Source organism: Rhamphochromis sp. 'chilingali' (genome assembly GCF_963969265.1).
Source record: "Rhamphochromis sp. 'chilingali' genome assembly, chromosome: 14".
In the NCBI taxonomy this organism is placed as follows: Eukaryota; Metazoa; Chordata; class Actinopteri; order Cichliformes; family Cichlidae; genus Rhamphochromis; species Rhamphochromis sp. 'chilingali'.
Window position 1 is genome coordinate 4543331 of NC_137941.1, and position 22556 is coordinate 4565886.

Genomic DNA, 22556 nt, shown 5'->3' on the forward strand with positions numbered 1-22556 from the left:
CCCCTGTCCTTTTTATCAGGTCAGCATGATTTTTCCTGCCACACATTTGTGGAACTTATTTCAAATCTTCTTCCTTCTTACCATCCAGATCCCTCTACAAACTCCTGAACATCAAACAAGAACAAAGATATTTAATATGGAACTCGCAGATGCAATATCGCAGATTACACAGAACAGTCATTACTATCCTCATCTCACCTCACATCAGTTCAACTCTGAGATTGATAGAGAACCCTAAGGCAGAGTTAGATTACAAGGGCACCATCCCGTCAAATCCCCAAACCAATATCACATTTTAATTCAACATGTTTGGCAATGTGAGATCCACGTTAGTCCAAGGAAGACAAATGCTGTTCACAGAAGTCAGTCCAATACCTTTTTCGTGTGGATAATTAATATCCAAGCTGCTGTTAAAGACTAGTGAGGGTGGCTGTACTCGAGTTACAAAATTAGAAAATGAAATTTAACAAGCTCCATGTGAAGGTGGGGATGATGTAATACTGGGTATGAAATATGCAATACTTCACCTAAAATACATTTTGAATCATTATATATTCAACTTAAGAAGCAGACGCACAGTGCAGCAAAAAGTCATACACAATAACTTGTAATAAACAGCAGCTAAACTAGCAAAATAGGATTCTGTGTCACTTATGATTGTTGTCACAGGACAGTACAATGCAGAACTAGCTACTTTCTTTTTGATCAGTTCAGTCTGTGATTAAACTCTTTTGGAGAGCTATTTTGTAAGGATATACAGTGTGAGAGAGGAATGAAGGAAGGAAATAGATTTCCATCAGTTTCTCACTTGACCTTCCTGCTCTTCACATCTCTGAGAGACACTCACATATTGACTGACATGCTGTCAACTCTGGCAGTGGGTCAGTGATTTAAAAATATCATCCCCACCTTTGGAAACAAACGTCAGTCAAGTTAAAACCAGGGTGCCCTGACATTTACCTTGTCACGATGACATAATCTATAAAAAACATAAAATAAAGCAACAGAAACACCTAACTTGTGTAAATTTTACATCTTGGAAAATTAAAAGTCATATACTGAGATAAAATGTAACATTTACAGAACTTTGGCAGTTGAACTCATATGAATTAATTTTCATATATTTTAGATGGGTTTATGCTAGAAAATTAGGAACTGAATGGCAAATCATGGGATATTTTTGGATTGCTTGTACACTGCAATATTTGATAATGAAACTCTCGTAAGACACCAATTTCATTTACTTTTGAACAAGGTATAGTACCATTATTTAAATTTTGCTTTTACAAGATATAAAACCTGATCTGAGAAACCAGAGATTTACAAATTTTATCATCACATGCCCATAGTAGTCAGTTATAGCTCATTTATATCTCTCAAAGTTAAGAATGAACTGGAAAAGTGTCAAATATATCACAGTGATCTTTAGCTTATTTCATCATATTGTGTTTGGATTGACAGCTGAGAAATGTGCCCATCTACCTTCATCTGCTTCAGATAATTATTTTGAGAGAGTGAAACACTGATAGGATGCTCTGAAGGTTTCAGTTAAAAGGATGATTAAATTAAATTAGATCCATACAAAATTTTTCTTGCACATTCACACTTATGTTGCCCTGGCTAGTTAGTAGCATTTTCATATTACTTCACTTAAAGTGCTCAAATGCTTTGATTTGTTTGAAGCGGTTTTGTGTGTATTATTTTTAATATAACTATTACAGTGTCTGTGAAGAGGCTGTGTAGATGGATAAATACAAGCGCTGAGGAGGAATGGATTATTAAAGTAAGCGGAGTTACTTAACTAACTGGGTTTTTCTCTCGGCATGTAACCATAAATCATTTTAATGCTCAGAGAGAGAATGTGATGCCACTACATCTCCAATAAGTCAATGCCATATAGATAGATTTTTTTTTTTAAATATACTGATACATCACACTGATTAAGCTATCTGTCCTTTTTTTCTGATTGCCTCAGCCAGGAGAACAAAACGTAGAATGGTGATGTGTGCTAGTTTGCTTTTCAGAAGTTTAGGAAGTTTGAATGTTAATAAATTAATAGGTAAATCATTAAGAGTCTGTACCATAGGTCTCTGGGACCATTTATCTACATAACACTGATCCTGCTATGTAAATGTTTGTGAGTGCAAGTGCAAGTACTTAAGTACTTTTTTCCCCCATACACAATGGTCTCACTTGGATGCACACTTTGGCTTGTGAAACAGTGCTTTGGATGGTCTCACTACTACAAAGTGTCAGAAACACATTTTTCAGCTCACACAAGTTGGAAACAATGGAAAGGACACACAGAGACCACAAGACTGGTGGTTGTTTAGCATGTTTTTTAGTGAAGAGAACATGAACCAAGTTGAAAAACCCTCATCTGTTGTGACTTCATTAGATGTGTTTCAGTATTACACAACTAGTAAAACATATTCAATGCAAAGTAAAATGCTAGACTGCCAAAAAGAAAGCAAACACATCAATTATGTATCTTGAGTATAAACTTTAAAAAAATTACAGCATCGTTAAATATGATGTCCGTATAGAGCTGCACTACTGCTTTGCACACTCCTGCCTGCAGAGATTTATTTTTTAATTCCAGTGCTCTTATTTTAAAATTCATGACTTGGCAATTTACATGCAGAGGGGAAATAAAAGATACTTTGAGGTCTTTATTTTTAACAATAAAAAAATCTGGACCATCCACTGACACCAATAAAAGCACACAATTATGTTTGCCACATGGATCCAGCATGCATCTCCCACAACTGCAGTGCAACTTAAGCATGGATTAAGAGACGAGATGAGGGTATATTCAGTAAATGTTGCAGATGGTGCACATATATACACAACAACTATTTTTCCAGGGATCATGCTGTGGAACTTAAAGATTCATTATTATTATTATTATTATTATTATTATTATTATTATTATTATTATTATTATTGTTGTTGTTGTTGTTGTTGTTGTTGTTGTTGTTGTTGTTGTTGTTACAGAGGTTAGAGTTTTATTTTAATTGCCCCTGGATCATATGGAGACCACTGGGATCACTATGTGGAGAGGTTGTAAGTTCAATGTTCTTAGACTGTACTTAAAGAAGCAAAGCTCAAGGTTTGCCATGATCACATTCAAAACTATCATGCAAATAAACGTTGTTCCTTGTATTGAACTTTGCTCTGCGCCTGAGTCCTATTACAGACCATGACAAAAGATCGAATCTACTGAGCCTTTTTCCTGATTCGCTATTTGGGTAGTAGATGTAGACCAGCTTTTGTGATGTTCGCCATAAAGTTTGTGTTGCAGGATATGAATAACAAATACAAGTATTTAGAAACCGTATCCACCATTTAAATGTTTAATGACAGAAACATTGCATGGCAGAGACAAGTTAAATAATTGGCACACATGTCCCAATCATTAAGCAGAGACATGCACTTAATCTTTAAGAATGCTAATTTGTGTGTAATGTGCAGATGTGTAATGGGATTTTTTGTTCTCCTCACATATGTGCAGTGGTGATTGGCTTACTTAATGATTTCTGCAGTGGTGTAACACCATTATACAACTGAGTTGAGAAGAAGTCTGTCACATAAATTGAGTGATAATATCACCCGTGATTACAATAATTCTTGAGCCAGTTACAATCGATGTATTGCAGTAGGTAAGTGACAAAGGTAGCAATGATTCTACAATGTATGCTACTTTAAGTTAATATGTGAATAACTTTATTTTTGTTTATCTTTAGTGTTGCAAATCAGTGCTTAAAAAAGAGAAAGACATTTCCTTTTTCTATATATTTTCCACTTTTGGATTGGGCAAAAGGGCCAACACCTGTCTGACATCCAATGAGGAGAAGTAAAAAGAGAGACATCCTGTGTGTAAACCTGGTAGAACCTGGTGGGGAAGGTGATAAGGCTGTTTACCAATGTTCAGCCCAACGAGAGTATTTACATAAGCCCAGAGGCACATGAAAGCTGGCCAGCTGTGCCTGTGCTGTGGTTCTTGCTGTGTCTTTCTGGCTTGGGAAAGACAGTAATATGGTATGACTCTCCAGTATAATCTCACCTGCTGAATGGTACACAGTACAAACAACCCCCTGTGACCAATGGGTCTCGTTCATGGGGTTTCTAAAGAGATGAATTAGGAAACATTTTGTGCCACATGAAAAGTGCCCAGATTGCTTTATGTGTGAAAAAATGTAGCCAACACACATGCACAAAAAGAGACTTGTTATTCCAGGAGTGTTTAATTTTGTCAAAAAGATGATCCAAATTATGCATCCTAAATAGGCAGATCTTTTCATAAAAATTCTTTAAAGACAACAACATCTTCAAAGCATGACCTCAATAAGCACATGTTCTGATCAAATCTATGCAATTTCTGTCACTATTTCCATCACGTTCACATTACTTGTTGAGCTCTGACTATTTGCTCAAGTATCCTGAAATAAATGTTCAATAGCTATGTTTGATAAAAGTGTTCAAATCAATTGCTCTAATTGTAACTACAGGGAGTGCAGAATTATTAGGCAAGTTGTATTTTTGAGGAATAATGTCATTATTGAACAACAACCATGTTCCCAATGAACCCAAAAAACTCATTAATATCAAAGCTGAATGTTTTTGGAAGTAGTTTTTAGTTTGTTTTTAGTTTTAGCTATTTTAGGGGGATATCTGTGTGTGCAGGTGACTATTACTGTGCATAATTATTAGGCAACTTAACAAAAAACAAATAACAAAAAAACTCCATCCTCAACCCAAAAAGGCCCCACAAGCTCATCTTTGATGATACCAGCCCAAACCAGTACTCCACCTCCACCTTGCTGGCGTCTGAGTCAGACTGGAGCTCTCTGCCCTTTACCAATCCAGCCACGGGCCCATCCATCTGGCCCATCAAGACTCACTCTCATTTCATCAGTCCATAAAACCTTAGAAAAACCAGTCTTGAGATATTTCTTGGCCCAGTCTTGACGTTTCAGCTTGTGTGTCTTGTTCAGTGGTGGTCGTCTTTCAGCCTTTCTTACCTTGGCCATGTCTCTGAGTATTGCACACCTTGTGGTTTTGGGCACTCCAGTGATGTTGCAGCTCTGAAATATGGCCAAACTGGTGGCAAGTGGCATCTTGGCAGCTGCACGCTTGACTTTTCTCAGTTCATGGGCAGTTATTTGGCGCCTTGGTTTTTCCACACGCTTCTTGCGACCCTGTTGACTATTTTGAATGAAACGCTTGATTGTTCGATGATCACGCTTCAGAAGCTTTGCAATTTTGAGACTGCTGCATCCCTCTGCAAGATATCTCACTATTTTTGACTTTTCTGAGCCTGTCAAGTCCTTCTTTTGACCCATTTTGCCAAAGGAAAGGACGTTGCCTAATAATTATGCACACCTGATATAGGGTGTTGATGTCATTAGACCACACCCCTTCTCATTACAGAGATGCACATCACCTAATATGCTTAATTGGTAGTAGGCTTTCGAGCCTATGCAGCTTGGAGTAGGACAACATGCATGAAGAGGATGATGTGGACAAAATACTCATTTGCCTAATAATTCTGCACTCCCTGTATGTGATATTTTCTATATACAGCCCTGCCTAACTAGAAAATTGAGACTAAGCAATGGTGGAAATATAAGCAATGGAGGTAACTTCTTGCAGGAGAAATGTGTTTAGAACTTTCTACTAGAAAAGCTTCGTAGCATGTAGTAATGTTGTGAAAAGGGTGTAAATCTAATCAAGTAATTTTTTTAACCAATTATATTTAGTGTTTAAATCTAGGCAGGACATTCATCTGTTTTGCCAACTGTTTTTCCAACTCTGGGTCATGGGAGGATTGGGACCCATCACAGATGTCAAAGGACAGGCTGTCGCTCTATTACAGGGCACACACAGTATGACAGATAACAATTCATGCTCACATTCAAACCTGTCGCCAGTTAACCTAAATTCCACACCAGCCTGTGGATTTGAACCAGAGACCTGCTGATGTGAGGCAACAGTGCAAATCACTGCTCCATTCTCCCATTCTTTCTATTCTTTAACTCAAACTGGCATTAAACTTTTGCTTTAACTACCAGTATAAAATAAAATGTAAGCGCTGGCTATAGGATGATAAATCCATTAGCATTTAAATTGGTTTTTCTATAAGCCTCACGTTTACTATGCAACTCCATCTGTGAAAAAAACAATAATAAAAAAACAAAAAACAGATCTTCTGTTAATATGAAATACTTCTTGTGTAACTAAAACAGGATTACTGATAGCATGTTTGTTTGTTTGTTTTTTATCTGCTAGCTGCTGGTCTTTCCCCTGTAGCTAAAATAGTAGATGGTGGAACAGCTGGAGTAACTCTGGAAAGTGTAACTGGAAAATAAAAAAATCAATGAAGGCAAAGGGGGAGACTGGTCAAGAGTAAAAACCTAGAACGCGGAAGACTATTTCCATTGGATCAACAGATCCTGGTTACTTGTTGGCCTAATACAAGCATGGGTTTGAGAATGGAAAACAATTTGAGGAAGTTGTTTAAAATAGTTATTAACCTAAAACAAGTGGGTATTTTATACTAGAAAACAAGAATGGCCTATTGCCATCGCCATCTGTGAAAGTGGACTGATCTGCTTCTGAGATTTGCAGTTACTGGAAGCAACTAAATTAAATGTGAGGAAGTGTTGTTTGTAACAAGTGTCTGGTAGCTATTCAAGAAAATGACATCTCAGAGTGTAAACCTTTAGGGTCTGTCTATGTGATATTCATTCCAAATAAATAAATAAATATTATTGCAGATTGGGATAGAGTATTCTTTTAATATGACCAAAGAGAACTAAGGTGATTCTCAAGTAGTGCAAAAAGCTCACCTGTCTGTATCACGAAAAGCAGAAAGATTACATCTCCTTGGAAAGCACTGGGTATCAGAGCATCAACATAAAGTTATTTCAGCTTCTTTAGTGCATTAATGAGAGTGAAACCTTAACCAACACCCTGGTTGTGGCTTGTGTTGGCAACCCACTCAGCCATAACGTGACAATTATTCCATCAGCAATTAACACGTTGACTAACCTATTTCTATCACTGCATTGATCTTTGGCAACACAATTATAAGTATTTTTAGTTCCCCTATAAAGGGAAATGGTTTTTCAGTGTAATTTATCTATTTGACACTGTAAATACAACTTAATACTAGATGTCTCATGTGGTCTTATTAACTCAGAAATCAATACGCTAGAAATTACTAAGTTAATTTGTTAAACCAATTACCCAGAAGGCACTTGATGTATACTGTTTGCTCCCTGTTTTCTGTAGCTGCAGCAATTCTAATTTTAGTTTAAACCATGCTACAGTGTTTACAAGGCACATATTTTTTTCCCATTGCAGTTATTATCAGCAAAATATTATATTTTCCATCTATAATTCTTTACTATTTAGATGGCATTCAGTTATGGTAGCAAATAAACAATGAAAAACATATTTCTCTGTTAGATCACAAGAACTTTTTTATTTTAATCCTTCAGTGACATGGAAGGCAGTAAAGGACAAGGCTGCGTTTTTTTATTTTTCTTATTGTCAGCAAATCCATGAAAGTACAAAAAACCACTCAGAATAGAGCAGGGCGATATGACCAAAAATATTTATCCTGATATACATTTGAAAATTTGCAATATAACTGCAGCTGTTTTTTATGTGCAGTTATATAAACATTTTACAGTGCAAATGCAAATTCCTTGCTGACAGTGTAACCAAAAGGCATTTCCAGTGGAAATTGGCCGACATATCCTCAGCATAACCATGTATAATATCCACAAACGTAAAAAGAGGTTATACACACACAATATGGTAATATTATGTTGAAGCACAGTATGTAGCCCTCACCTCAGTAGTGATGAAGTGCTTTGAACGCCTGGTCAGAGACTTCATCATTTCTTCACTACCAGACACACTGGACCCACTACAGTTCGCTTACCGTCCAAATCGTTCCACAGACGATGCCATCTCTCATCTCCTCCACACATCACTCACTCACTTGGACACTAGAAGGGGGAATTATGTTAAAATGCTCTTCATAGACTACAGCTCTGCATTTAACACCATAATTCCCTCCACACTCACCACCAAGCTGGAGCATCTGGGACTCAGCTCATCTATGTGTCAGTGGATCTCCAACTTCCTAACTGGCAGACCACAGGCAGTAAGGATGGGCGGACATGTCTCAGCCTCCACCACTCTCAGCACTGGAGCCCCCCAGGGGTGTGTTCTGAGCCCCCTGCTGTACTCTTTGTACACATATGACTGTGTGGCCACTACCAGCTCCACCACCATCATCAAGTTTGCTGACGACACCGTCGTGGTGGGCCTGATCTCTGATAACAACGAGACGGCCTACCTGAAGGAGATTAGGAATCTGGAGAACTGGTGCCAGAGGAACAACCTCCTTCTAAACATCAGTAAGACAAAGGAGCTGATAGTGGACTTCAGCACTAAGCAGGAGAGGAACTACCAGACCCCCGTCATCAACGAGTGCCCAGTGGAGAGAGTGGACAGCTTCAAATACCTCGGAGTTCACATCACGCAGGACCTGTCATGGTCCTGTCACATCAACACCGTGGTGAAAAAGGCCCGACAGCGTCTCTACCACCTCAGACGCTTGAGAGACTTCCAACTGCCCTCCAAGGTGCTCAGGAACTTTTACTCGTGCACCATAGAGAGCATCCTGGCGGGAAACATCTTAACCTGGTTCGGGAACAGCACCATGCAGGACAGACGAGCTCTACAGAGGGTTGTGCGGTCAGCTGAGCGCACCATCCGCTCCGAGCTCCCTGACCTGCACTCAATCTACAGCAGGCGGTGCTGGACCAAGGCCAGGAAGATCGTGAAGGACCTCAGCCATCCCAACAACAGACTGTTCTCTCTGTTGAGGTCAGGAAAGCGATTCCGCTCCCTGAAGACCAACACAGAGAGACTGAGGAGGAGCTTCTTCCCGCAGGCGATACGGTCTCTCAATCACACCACCACACAGTACTGACCCACACATATGGTTCTTACACACACACTGGACTTTCTGGACTTTGGTTTTGCACAACACTGGTCACTATATTCTTCATTTCCGGTTAATACTTGTACAGCTGCTGTTATTGTGTATATATTTATTTATATTTAGATTTCTTCATACATTCTTATATAGTTCTATATTGTGTATTGTGTATTTTGTTGTACAGTTATTTTATTTTCAACTTTAATTTATATATTTATCTTTATCTTATTCTTCCCAGTTAAATTTACCCTTCATTCTAATTTGTGTTGTACAGTTATTTCATTTTTAACCTTAATTTATATTTTATTCCTTCCTAGTTAAATTTACCCTTTTTAATTTTTCATATTTATTTCCTATCTTATTCATAGCCTTTTCCTTTTTTGTTCTCTTTAGGTCACGAGCAGTTGTCCAAGCATTTCACTACATATCGTACTGTGTATGACTGTGTACGTGACAAATAAAATTTGAATTTGATTTGATTTGATGTATTACTCCATGAGGCTCCTGCCTCCAGTAGCCGTAATGCTCCCACAATCCATCAAGCGGTGCGGCTTCGTAGCTTAGCAAAGTCGTACTAAAACATTTGACAGATTTTCGAGCGCCGTGTACATAAAATCGTTTCGAGGTCAGTAAACACAACCAGAGTTCATACATAAGACACACGGGATTATAAGGGGCACTGTCGATTTTCAGAAAAATCAAAGGATTGATTTTAAGTGTGCTGTATTTTCCAAAAAACACGGTAATAATGACGGCCCACTAGCATGCTCTACCTAAAATAGTGCTTTGTTGTGTATCTAACGGACAAAAGCTAAACCAGTTCCACACCACTGAAGTTGCAGCATTTTTACAAACCAATTCTGGTTCATCCGTTTCATTCAACAATCCGCTTTCGCCCTTCTCATTCTCCGTTGCCGCCATGCTTTTTCCGCCATGTGCGTATGAAAACAAAGGCACTGTGCATGCGCGTTTTACTCATATTCTATTGCGATATTTCATTTTCTTATCGTTGCCCAACATTATACTGGTATTACCGTAAATGGTATGATATGGCCCAGCACTAACTCAGAAACACAGAAACACTCTTCCATAACAGAACACATTCATCAGTTGACTAATTTATTTTGCTAAAAAATAAATCCTTTCCTGTTTTGTTAGGTTTAGACAAAACTACTTGGTTAATTGCTTTCAGTTAAAAGACACCTTTCTCTTTTCCTAACATCATGTTAGAAGGTAAACATACCTGCAACAAATTCCAACTCTTTATTTTTGGTTATCATGACAATAAGTCAAGCCCTTGCCACAGAAGGTGATGCTAATTACAGCAGATGTTGGGCTATAGGCTGTATAAAAATGATGGACAATGGTCTCTGAAAAGGGAAGCCAATGTGTTTAAGTCCCTGCATTCTATCTAATGACCAGCAGGGGGCAACTCATGAAAAATGAATGACATGCATTTACTCTATTAATGCACATGTACCTAATGAGCAATTTGGCATCATATGCTCATATGTTACATTTGCTGGCATAATTTATTTTCCAGGGATCAAAATGAAAGGATTTAGTGCTACTGTAAGGTATCAAAACACCAGTGGCTTATAGAGAAGCCTATGAACAAATCTGAAAATATTCATTTTTTGTGACTTGTTTTCCTGGTTGTCTGTCTCTCCGTGTTAGCCCTGCGTTGGATTGGCAAACTGTCCAGGTTGTAATCAGGATGTAAGTGAAAAAGAATGGATAGATGGATGGATAGTTTCAACAATTCTAATATTGACAATATGATATAGTACTGTACAAACGTCTTGAGTTACCCTTCATTTCCTTATATTGTACTTCCAAGGAGCCGGACTTTGGTGCAAATTTGAAAATGGTCTTGACCTTAACAATTAGAGATGCATCTGGACCTTCAGTAAATGCATCTTAGCTTCAAATCATTGTCAGTGTTACGGCCGAGAGGGCCAGGCTGTGGGTGTGGACTCAAATGCAGACACAGAGGGAGGCAAAACGGGCGTGAACACAGTGCTTTATTTACAGTGCCTAGTTAACTTACAAAGCAGGAAACTATGAATGCTATGAACGGAGAATGCTATGAACTGTGGAAGCTATGAACTGAGAACTATGAGGTCAAACTATGAACATGAAACTCTGAGTGCTATGACTAGGTGCTAGATTTCATGGATGGATCCTGGGAATGGAAAAAGGGGCAGCGGCTTGGATGGAGGTACGCAGTCACTATAATGAGAGGAGACAAGTAGTCAGTGGCAGTCTAGTGAATCACAGCTGAAGGATTAGACTATGGTGGTTAGGGCTTACGTGTTGCAGGTTAAAGTGTCATGCGAGGAGGGGGTGTCCAAGGGGTTCCGGGTGAGGAGTGTCCAGAGACGGTCCAGAATATACTTGGAGTGAGGGACTTGGCAGGGAGGCAGGCAGGTGTAGTCCAATGATGGAAAGGAAGCAACCAGATGACAGAACCAGCGTCCAGGCGGAGATGTGAGTAGTTTAGCTTGGGAAGTGCGACTGCCAGGTGGGTCCTATGACAAAGAAAACACAGTGAGGAGAAAAGCAGTAGTTAAGGGCTCTCACAAGGGCTTGGCGGCCTAGCACTAACGTGAGTTAGCAGAAGATCTGGCAGAGGTCTGTTGTGAATGCTGGTCGTATATGCTGGTGACTTGATTGGAACCAGGTGTGGAAGCTGATTGGAGTCTCTGCCTGAAGGTGGAGCCCAGTGGAGTGGAAAAACCCCGTACTCACCCGGACCATGACAGTCAGTATTTTCAGAGGAGGTCAGTGAACAAGTACAACAATGAGAGTCTACAGTCACTGTCTGTCTTGGTTTGGGGCTGCATGTCACCCAGAGGTGTTGGGGATTGTTAAGGTTCAAATATTGAGGAAGGAGAGTACAAACCACCAGGTCCAGAAGATCTTGGTCAAACAATTGATTTTAATGAATACACGCGATCCTCTCAATAGGATCCTGTCAAAACTGATGGGCTAATGAATGCAGAAAAGTACTGTCATATTTTGGTTCACAGTGTGATACTATATGAAAAGCACTGCCTTTGTAGTGTGGATAAAAATGAAAAAGGAGAAATTGCTTCTTTTTTACATGAAAAATGTGAAGAAATGAGTTGTGGGTCAAGACTTTTGCACAGTTCTATATTTCATGCTACATGTTTACCACATTAATATAGTGCACACATTTTAGTGGCGCACTTGTGGGTACAGGTTATGTTCAGCTGAGGTTTGTGTTTTCCCTTTCCCAATAAGCTGTAGTCTGCTGTTATGATAGTCACAGGCCCCCTGTCGCTGCCTGCTGGGTGGGTCAGCGAAATAGTCAGCGATGTTACGGATGTCTCTGTCGGCGGTTGAACTTTCCCACTGACAGGACACCACTGGTTTCTTCTAACTGAATAGGTGAGAGCTGCATTCCATTACTAAATAATTCCACTCATTATCTCCCTTGCTATCAGAGACAGGGCTCTGTATTTAAAGCATATAGGCTAAAGACTAATCCTAGTTTAATTCAACAGTACAGTTTTATTTTCATTTTTTTCTAAGAAAATAAATATTGTTTGAAATATGATTATGAAATATGAAAATATTTCCTTTTGTCAATTACTATTTTTATCACAATTTCTCACTAAATGAGGAATACAAATGGGGAACATGAAGCTGGCGAAAGACTGAAGTAAAGCAATGCATTTTACTTTGGGTCAGCATTCATGTTACTTTAGTTAATGTCTAACAGCCTTGGGGCCACAAACAAGTCGTGTTATGGAAGCACTCTGCCATAGAGAGAGCTGCTTTATCACACGGTAAGCAGCAAGGAGCGACGACTGTGCATTTATATTCTGCACATTGTTATCAGGGAGGCGAGGGTCCTTCCCACTTGTAGATGAAGACAGAGTAGGAATGCCTGTTCTGTCTCGTATGATATTGGAATGGATGTCTTGTATTGCCTTGTCACCTTTCACATTTGTATTTCTCCTTTCTCATTTTTCTCTTCATGTACCAGTTGTTTATTTGTTCCCTCTGTGTATCCCTGATTTATTGCTTACTTTAGGACTTCATTTGTGTTCTGCTTTGAATGTATCGTCATCTGAGACAGTTATATAACTACAGAGTTGCTCTTGAGATCAATAGACTATATCTCAGCACATCTCTTTCCATTCAACAAGCACTGACAACCTTTCTATTTCATTTACAAGTACTAAAAAACAGCACTTACTGGATCTTATGTAAATAAATATGTAATTTAGGAGGGATACAAAAGTACTGCCAAATAAAATAAATACGAAGTAAAAAGTATACTTAAATTATGGAGCACCGAAAATCAAAACAATGAAAACATGAGGCAAATGTGAGTGAGAGAGAGCATTTAGACAGGAGAGAGCCAATGTAACCCTGCACACTTCGTGGCACAGGTGTCACTGTCTCATTCTTGACCCCATCAGACAAATCACACACCTTGGCAGTTCTGTCATCTGTAATCTTTCCTAAGGCAAATAAACAACCTTTTGGGGCATAAATATTGGATAAAGTCCAGGTTATTGACACTGTTGGCAGCTCATCAAGTTTTGTTTGTCTCTATTATCCTTGATATACACCGGCAGATCTTTTTACTTGTTTTACTCGCTATTGACTCTCTTTGCTTGATGTATTCCTAACATGTGCTAAAAATGCAGGAATAAGGCATTTTAAATGTCACAGTACATGCAACAGAATTTCTTCCAACTCCATCTCGAGATGCTGATACTGTTAATGTACTAAGGTAAACTGTGTACTGCATTGAATACTGCATTACAAAAAAGTCAATTTCAAATCTATTCGCTCCTTTGACATTACAGCCCATGTCCCACAGACATAGAGACCAACCAGTGATCCTATTTTAATAACCAGTCGCTAAGGAAAAATGTATTTTTGCATTTGCTTCATCTTAACTTTAAAATCCTATGATTAACATATAAAGCTCTACATAGACAGATCCTTGTATAAGTCAGAGCTACTGAGACCTGATCACTTGCAGTCGAATTCTCAGATCATCTGATCAAGGTTGTCTAATGGTTTGACGCTCTTACTTACACTCTACCAGAGGTGATCACGCTTTTCACGTTGTCAGCTGAATCTGTGAATCTAGTTTTTATAGATTAGTTTGTATTAGTTGTATGGAAGTGTGATTGTTGGAATAAATGTGTGACCCTAATATGTGTTTGTATAGAGCATTATCATTCCTGACGCGTAACATACAGACAATTTGTCACAGCCCTAGGTGTCTCTTAGTGATGCAAAAGGTACCCTTCTGCATCCTTATAAAACACTCTGGCTTCTCAATATACTCCAATATAAAGCTGCTCATGGTGGTAAGAGACTGTTAAGGGTTCAAATATTGAGGAGGGATACAGGAGGGATTCAAAATCACAACACTGGTCCAGGAGAGTCGGTCAAACGATGATTTTAATGAACACACGTGTGGGAGATGAACACTGTTCGCAGACAGCATTGATCTCACTCGTACAATACACAATCAGTTGTTTTATACCATCAGGGAATGTTTATGACGCCCCCTCATGCGTCAAGCAGATACAATACATGCATAAGTTTCAAAACCACAAATGTTCTGGTGACGACTTTTGACACAATAAAAAGAACATTGCCTCCATCTCCATGCCAGGTGCCTTTCCGTCTTAAAGCTATCTGTTACATTGTTAAGGCAATGATTATACTGCAGATTATATTGTACCAATAAAATAATTTGTTCAATCCCACAAGACGCTTAGAGCATAGGCTCAAGACATCCATTCCAAAACAAACTATCAAAATATCACTGATAAATAAATAATAAAATAGCTTCATGTTGTGGCCATCACAGTGTATTCCAAACCAATTCAGGATCTAAAAGTGAACAGGTTTAAGGTTCATAATGCTCTGTGTAATGCAAAGTGTAAAATACAGACGAATTTGCACTCCCAACACGTAAAATAGCGACGATTTGTCACAATCGCCGGTATGCTACGTGTTGGGATCAGAACCTGTTGGTTTGTGTGGATCTTATCTTTATGTCTAATTTTTATTCTAACTGTGAAACACTTGGTTACTTTTGAAAACTGCTATACAAATTAAATTATTTTCCCATATTTTACTTTAAAATCAAATACACACTAGTACTATTTCAGGAATGTTTTGTAATTAGGATGGAAATAGTGTTATATTTTTCCACAATAACTGTAGCGTGAACATTTGATACATCACATTCCTAGCTAAACAATAAAGATGCTCCTTCCAGCATTCACGTCAGTGGAGAGAATGTGAAGAGAACATGAAATACTGATGCAGTATTGTTGCAGCTCCATCGTTTAACCCAGTCATTATAGTATAGTTACTTCAGGGTTAACTTTCTAAAAGGTAATAAAGAGCTAATTCTGATTTAGTACCATTCCAGCTCTTACTGTATTAATGTTTCAATTTTAAGCTTGCTTTTTTTTAACACCTGCAACCAGATGAGAAACCAGAAACAAACAAGTTAGATAATGATTTGCTCCTGGGCCCTGAAAGTACTGAAGGTAAGCTAGTTACAGACTTCAGCCAAAAGCATTGTTTAATCCCTTAGTTACGCTTTTGTTCTTCTTGTCTTCTGCTCTCTGTGATAGAATGGATCTTCACCCCAATAGTGTGCAACATACTTTGACTCTAGAACTGCAAAGAATCCAAATTCCACAGAACCGCCAGGATGAGTCGTGTCAACTCCTGTAATGGCAGTTGTGATGGCAAAGAAATCATTTCTTGAAAAAGTTAAGTTCTTAATTTTCATCTAACTTTTTATATTTTAGAAGAACTGACAAAGCACATATTTAAGATTTTTAGGGGTTTTATAATTTCATTAAAAACTGTAAAGTTAAAATACACATTAGATCTAATAAATTATGGCTATAACAAACAACACAATAACTAATACATGTAAATAATTTAATTATTACTGAATAGTATGAAAAGTTAAAAGGGAATTCTGGGTAATGTGTGGGAGTGACTGCACTAAAATAAATAGAGTAAAAACAGAGCAAACACTCTCCTATATTTATTTATTTATTTATTTATTGTAGCTAGCTCTGGTTCATGTTATAACAACCTTCACCTGAAAATGTGTGTAAACAGTGAAGTTGCTAGGCAACCCGGCATGCCTAGTGACTTTACATTAATTTCTGTTATGTCAAAAGAACTTCGTTGGAGGTTCTAGGTGTAAGAGGTCATAATTTTGTTTTCCTTTGAGCCTTCAAACATCAAATTTCAGCATTTGATGAATAAGCCCATTTTTTGCAAAAGTCATGAAATATGAGATGATGGGGTTTTAAATTAACAGTTACACAATTTTAAAAATTTTATGGGGTAAGAATGACTCTGTTGGTGGTTCTAGTGTTAAAATCAGTTTTCTTTTGTTTGCTGGGTGCAGTGCTTGTATAATATAGCTTCAAAACATGCAAAACTTTGTTGCATCACTGTAAGCAGCTCTACTCTTTCATATTGCATTTTTTAGACACTCACTGTTGTCATATCAATTATGATTAGAGGAATGTTGTTCAGCGAGGAAAACTGGGTATTCCTTACCTTCCTTGGGGAGTGGTTGCAGATGTTGCAACATATAGTGCTGCACAATCTCTAATAGCTTGTATGGAAGATGATGACTTGTCTGCAAACATTAAACAACTACACACTAAGCAGCAGGGAAATTTTGCTTTATTTTGTTGTCGCACTGCTCTGAGCTCCAGTGTTGGGGAGTAACGGAATACATGTACCGCCGTTACGTATTTAAAATACAAAATATGAGTAACTGTATTCCGTTACAGTTACCGTTTAAAAAGGTGGTATTTAGAATACAGTTACTTTGTTGAAATAAATGGATTACACGGCGGTACTTTCCTGTTTCATATTGTCACAGGTCAGGACTGTTTGGGTTTTGTTTGACAGCTACGTTCTGTTATTCCAGGTGGCAGCGTTACGGTTGCCATGGTTACAGGGTGACGCTCTCTCTTTGCGTGTTTCCTGGGTGAGAGAGCGCCTTTTTGTTGTTGTTGTTGTGCTAAGCTAATAGGCAGAATGCTACAGGCATAGCTCTAAAGAATGTAGCATCATGGGCGGTGTAGTCCGTGCTGCTGGGAGAATGGACTGCCATACCCATTATGTGTCTGTGAGCGCGAGGAGGGAGAAAAAGGCGAGTGGACAACTATTAGCTGTCATCGAGCAAAAATGGGAGCTGGAAGCATGTAAATATAATAATAACCACTGCAGCCAAGAAGAGTGCCCGATGAGCCCAGTTGTAAGTACGCTATTAAGACTCGACTTTACACTGTGTTAGTGTTTTCCTCCGAAAACAATAAGTTCCTTTGGAGCAGCCTTTCAACGCCTCTCTCTGTCTCTCGCAAGCAAAGTTGACCCACACAACAAAGTAAAGCTATTTTTCGGCTACGAGCCCGACACGGAACTCAGCGTATTAGTCAGAGGTCCCTTTACTACGGTTCGGAGCCGCGAACCTTCAGTAACAGTAATAAATCACAGCAATAGTACATTCACGTAGTTGTAAAAAGCATGATAATATATTAAGTAATCCAAAATATTCAGAATACGTTACTCTCATTGAGTAACGTAACGGAATACGTTACAGAATACATTTTGGGGCATGTATTCTGTATTCTGTAATGGAATACATTTTAAAAGTAACCTTCCCAACACTGCTGAGCTCTACTGCACATCTCTTTTCTTTCTCATTGCATTTCATAAACACACTGTTGTCATATTATTTATCATTGTAGCATTGCTGTTCAGGGTTTTGATCTAGCATGGTTAAATAACAAAATGTGAATGAAAGCTATGCGATTTTCCAAAAATCATCCAAATGCAGGGTCAGGAGATGATTCACGATTTTCAATGAGGCACTTAATGCATGTTATATTATAGGCTCAGTATAAGGGACACTCTCTAATCAGCACTGCTTTGCTCCCCAAAAGCAATCCATAATTACTCTTGTTCTGTGATGACAGTCACAGTCTGTTTGTATTAGGATTGATACTGTGCCTGCAGCTTCATATGAGTGACTGAGCTGCTCATGACTGACTGAACAATTGCATAACTTTTTTTTTTTACTGTGAATAAGAACAATAGTGAAGTGAATGAAAGCTCGGTGAGAGGCCTACTCCTGTGATCACAGAGCTGTTATCACAATGCCAGGTATTGATTCTGTCAGTCATAGTTAACTATGCTTAATCAACATAAAATAGCACATGGAAGTAAAGATTTTGTTTTATTTCTTACTCCACGCCTTTTCTCCACATATTAAGACACATTTCTTTTGGTGTAGGTGGATTGGATTGGTGCCTGTCTGAGAGGTGTAGACAGTCATGCACCTCTATTTTCTTCTCTCTGTTTTGCCATGTGGCACAGAGACTGCCTCTTTCTTTTTGTTGATGGATACTTTTTGCTGGAAGTTAGGCAGAATTTTTTTTAAGCCTATGTAACCCACTCCTGCGTAAGTACACCTCACTCTAGGTTTGAGGAGGAGCTGGATATGAGTGTGAATAATCATAACACACAGAAATTTCAGTTAACTGTGACTTTAGTTTCAACAGATAACAGTTTCACAACAAAACAACAAATAAGGCCCTTTACAAAATAAAAGGAAATGAAATGCATTGTCCTTAATTATTTTGAAAGTACTTTGAAAGTATTTGTTAGGTTGCAACCTTTTAGTTCAGTTTGTTCCTCAGAGTTTATAGAGTAGAGGGTCAGTCAAGTCAAAGCACAGATCGGATGAGGGACTGATCTGTAATGATCTGTCAGTCAGCAACAAGTCTAGTGAAGTTTCAGGCTTGGTGTTTTTATAGTCTAGAGTGCTCTCTTTTTGTCTGTTCACTGTTGCCAGTTGAGATGACTGGTGGAATCCTACCAGAACTCAAATAAACCATTGGCCGTCTGACTGGTTGTGCAGATCTGGATCCTGGAAATCACACTGGGTGGCTCGCCATCATTTGGAATCACTGGTCTTTCTTCATTTAGCTCATAGCTCACTAAAAGACCTGACCTGTATTTAGAAACAGGTTTACAGTCTCTGATCTATCACTTCTTTCAGCATTCAAATTTATCATAAATTCAACAATAATAACTGTGATTTGCAATTACTTACATCCCGAAAAGTGTGGTACTCTTCAGTTAACAGATTAAATTAAAGTCCTGTTAGAACTTCTGTCTAACCAACATAGTTGCAATACACACATAACACAATTATTAGACAAATAAAATACAAATGTTAAAGCTTAAAATTTCTTCAGAACATATGTTACACAAAATTCGGGACTAAAACTGCATTGCATTTGCTCACTCATAACACAAACGCTCATCATTTATATGTCACATCCAGTAGAAAAACATGCATCAACTACTATGATTAGCATCATCGTTACGATCACTGAACATAGAAGTCAGTTAGCCTACCGAGACACGTGAAACACCATTAACTTAGCCGATAACTTCTGAAAACTTTTTAACAGCTTTTATTAAGCTTTGCTTCCATAACCGAGGCAGTTTCTGCTGCTAATCAAGATAGCGTTGGATTTTTTATTTTTCCTCAAATGGCTGGTAACAATATGCCATGTTAACACACAACTTCCAGTGAACATTCAAAATAAAATGTCCTGCTAGGCACAGCAGGAAGTGTAGAAATAAACACACATTTTATCACTTCTTGTGACAATAAAATAAAATGAATAAAATAACAACTGTCTAACTAAACAAATACCTTATGAAGCTTATCTTATTTTAACCCGTTTCTTCAACTGGGTTACACCTATATTAGATGTGACACAATTGTAAAGCCTCTTTTCACAAGCTTTTTGTTAGCCCCAATGACTTTTCTACAGTCATTGGTTAGCCCACAACCAACATCTTATAACCATTACTAAAAAAAAAAAAAGTCCAGCCTTGCTTCATTGTGATCTGCATTTGTGTTTTTAGTCTCTCTTTTTTCCCCTGCATCCATTTATTTCCTAATTATTCTGTCTGTCCTCCCTCCCCTGCCATTCAGTACTGTTCACTATGAAACATAACATGTGGCACTCCTGTATTCCACTGGGAGCAAGGTAAAGCAACAAAGCAAAGTGTGGAGGACTCTGTGTTTCTCTCTGTGCACTCATTCGTTCACATTTAATCAGCCACAATGTCAGTGACCATCATTCCCAACTTCCTCAGTCATTGAGCTGACAGCACAGGGATAGTGAAGCTGAAGCTCCATGCATGCTGATAAAAATATTACAAGCGAACAATGTATTGCACTCTGTCATGTCATACTTCTGTAGTTGTGGTGATATTGCACTGCAATAAAAAAACAGAAAATAAAATCTTCTTGTGTGTGTGTGTTTGGAATTTATGGAAAAACACTCTAAAGCAGCACTTAGGCATTTCAGAAGTGGATTTTGTAGTGTTACACAAGCGACAATGTCTGCAGACTGAGTCTACTAATCTGTGTTGGGAAGGTTACTTTTAAAAAGTATTCCACTACAGATTAAAGAATACATGCCCCAAAATATAGTTTGTAATGTATTCTGCTATGTTACTCAATGTGAGTAACGTATTCTGAATACTTTAGATTACTTGATATATTGTCGTGCTTTTTACAACTACATGAATGTGCTATTACTGTGTGATTTATTACTATTACTGAAGGCTACTCTCCACCAAGCTAACATTGTTAGCTGGCATTACCTGAGATTAGCTCATAGACTGCAGACTGTTGATGTACATTTGCATAATGACTGAAAGATTAAGATTAAGGAACTGACCTCCCAGCCCATTGTTCCTTCAGTGGGCTGGTTTCTGTCATTATGCAAATGTACTGTTTATAAGATTGGGGAAACCTGCGGTCAGCTGAGACTGAAGAAGTCACTTGGATGAGTGACGAAACGTTTCTCCCACAAAACGGTATGTCCAGATGAACAGAATCAACTTTTTGGAGATTTACTTTCCTGGATGATTGAGAATGCATCAAGACCCTGAGTCAATACTTTGTAGAACCACCTTTTGCTGCAATTACAGCTGCCAGTCTTTTAGGGTATGTCTCTACCAGCTTTGCACATCTAGAGACTGAAATTCTTGCCCATTCTTCTTTGCAAAACAGCTCCAGCTCAGTCAGATTACATGGGCAGCGTTTGTGAACAGCAGTTTTCAGATCTTGCCACAGATTCTCGATTGGATTTAGATCTGGACTTTGACTGGGCCATTCTAACACATGGATATGTTTTGTTTTAAGCCATTCCATTGTTGCCCTGGCTTTATGTTTAGGGTCGTCGTCCTGCTGGAAGGTGAACCTCCGCTCCAGTCTCAAGTCTTTTGCAGACTCCAAGTGGGTTTCTCTCCAGATTGCCCTGTATTTGGCTCCATCCATCTTCCCATCAACTCTGACCAGCTTCCCTGTCCCTGCTGAAGAGAAGCACCCCCAAAGCATGATGCTGCCACCACCATATTTGACAGTGGGGATGGTGTGTTCAGAGTGATGTGCAGTGTTAGTTTTCCGCCACACATACCGTTTTGCATTTTGGCCAAAAAGTTCCATTTTGGTCTCATCTGACCAGAGCACCTTCTTCCACATGTTTTCTGTGTCCCCCACAGGGCTTGTGGCAAACTGCAAATGGGACTTCTTATGGTTTTTGGTTAACAACAGCTTTCTTCTTGCCACTCTTCCATAGAGGCCAACTTTGTGCAGTGCACAACTAATAGTTGTCCTATGGACAGACTCCCCCACCTGAGCCTTAGATCTCTGCAGCTCGTCCAGAGTCACCATGGGCCTTTTGGCTGCTTTTCTGATCAGCGCTCTCCTTGTTCGGCCTGTGAGTTTAGGTGGACGACCTTGTCTTGGTAGGTTTACAGTTGTGCCATACTCTGTTTCTGAATGATCGCTTGAACAGTGCTCCGTGGGATGTTCAAGGCTTGGGAAATCTTTTTGTAGCCTAAGCCTGCTTTAAATTTCTCAGTAAATTTATCCCTGACCTGTCTGGTGGTCACCATGGTTTGGACTTCATGGTGTTGTTGCTCCCAATAGTCTCTTACACAACCTCGGAGGCCGTCACAAAGTAGCTGCATTTGTACTGACATTAGATTACGCACAGGTAGGGATGGGTACCGGTATCCGGTGCCATGATGGCACCGGTTCTGACATAAACGGTAGTAATCAGACCGAAAAGCAGCACACATTTCAGTGCTTTATTTCGGTACTTTTTTTTCCTGAGCTGTGATACACTTTAGATTCTAGCCAATCATTTTACGTTTCCGAGGATAGTAGGCGGGCCCAGGTAGGTACGTTCTTTTAGAGCAGAGCTACAGATTAAAAATGCCCAAGGCGAAGCGGTGTCTGGCTGTACTTCACAGCAAAAGATGCAAACTCAGCAGCAACAAGTGCTTTAAGCTGATACTGTGATACTGTCAAAGGAGGTAACACCTCAAATTCGATGAAACACCTGGCGACGCATAGCGTTATTTTTAAAAGCCGAGAAATGCGCTG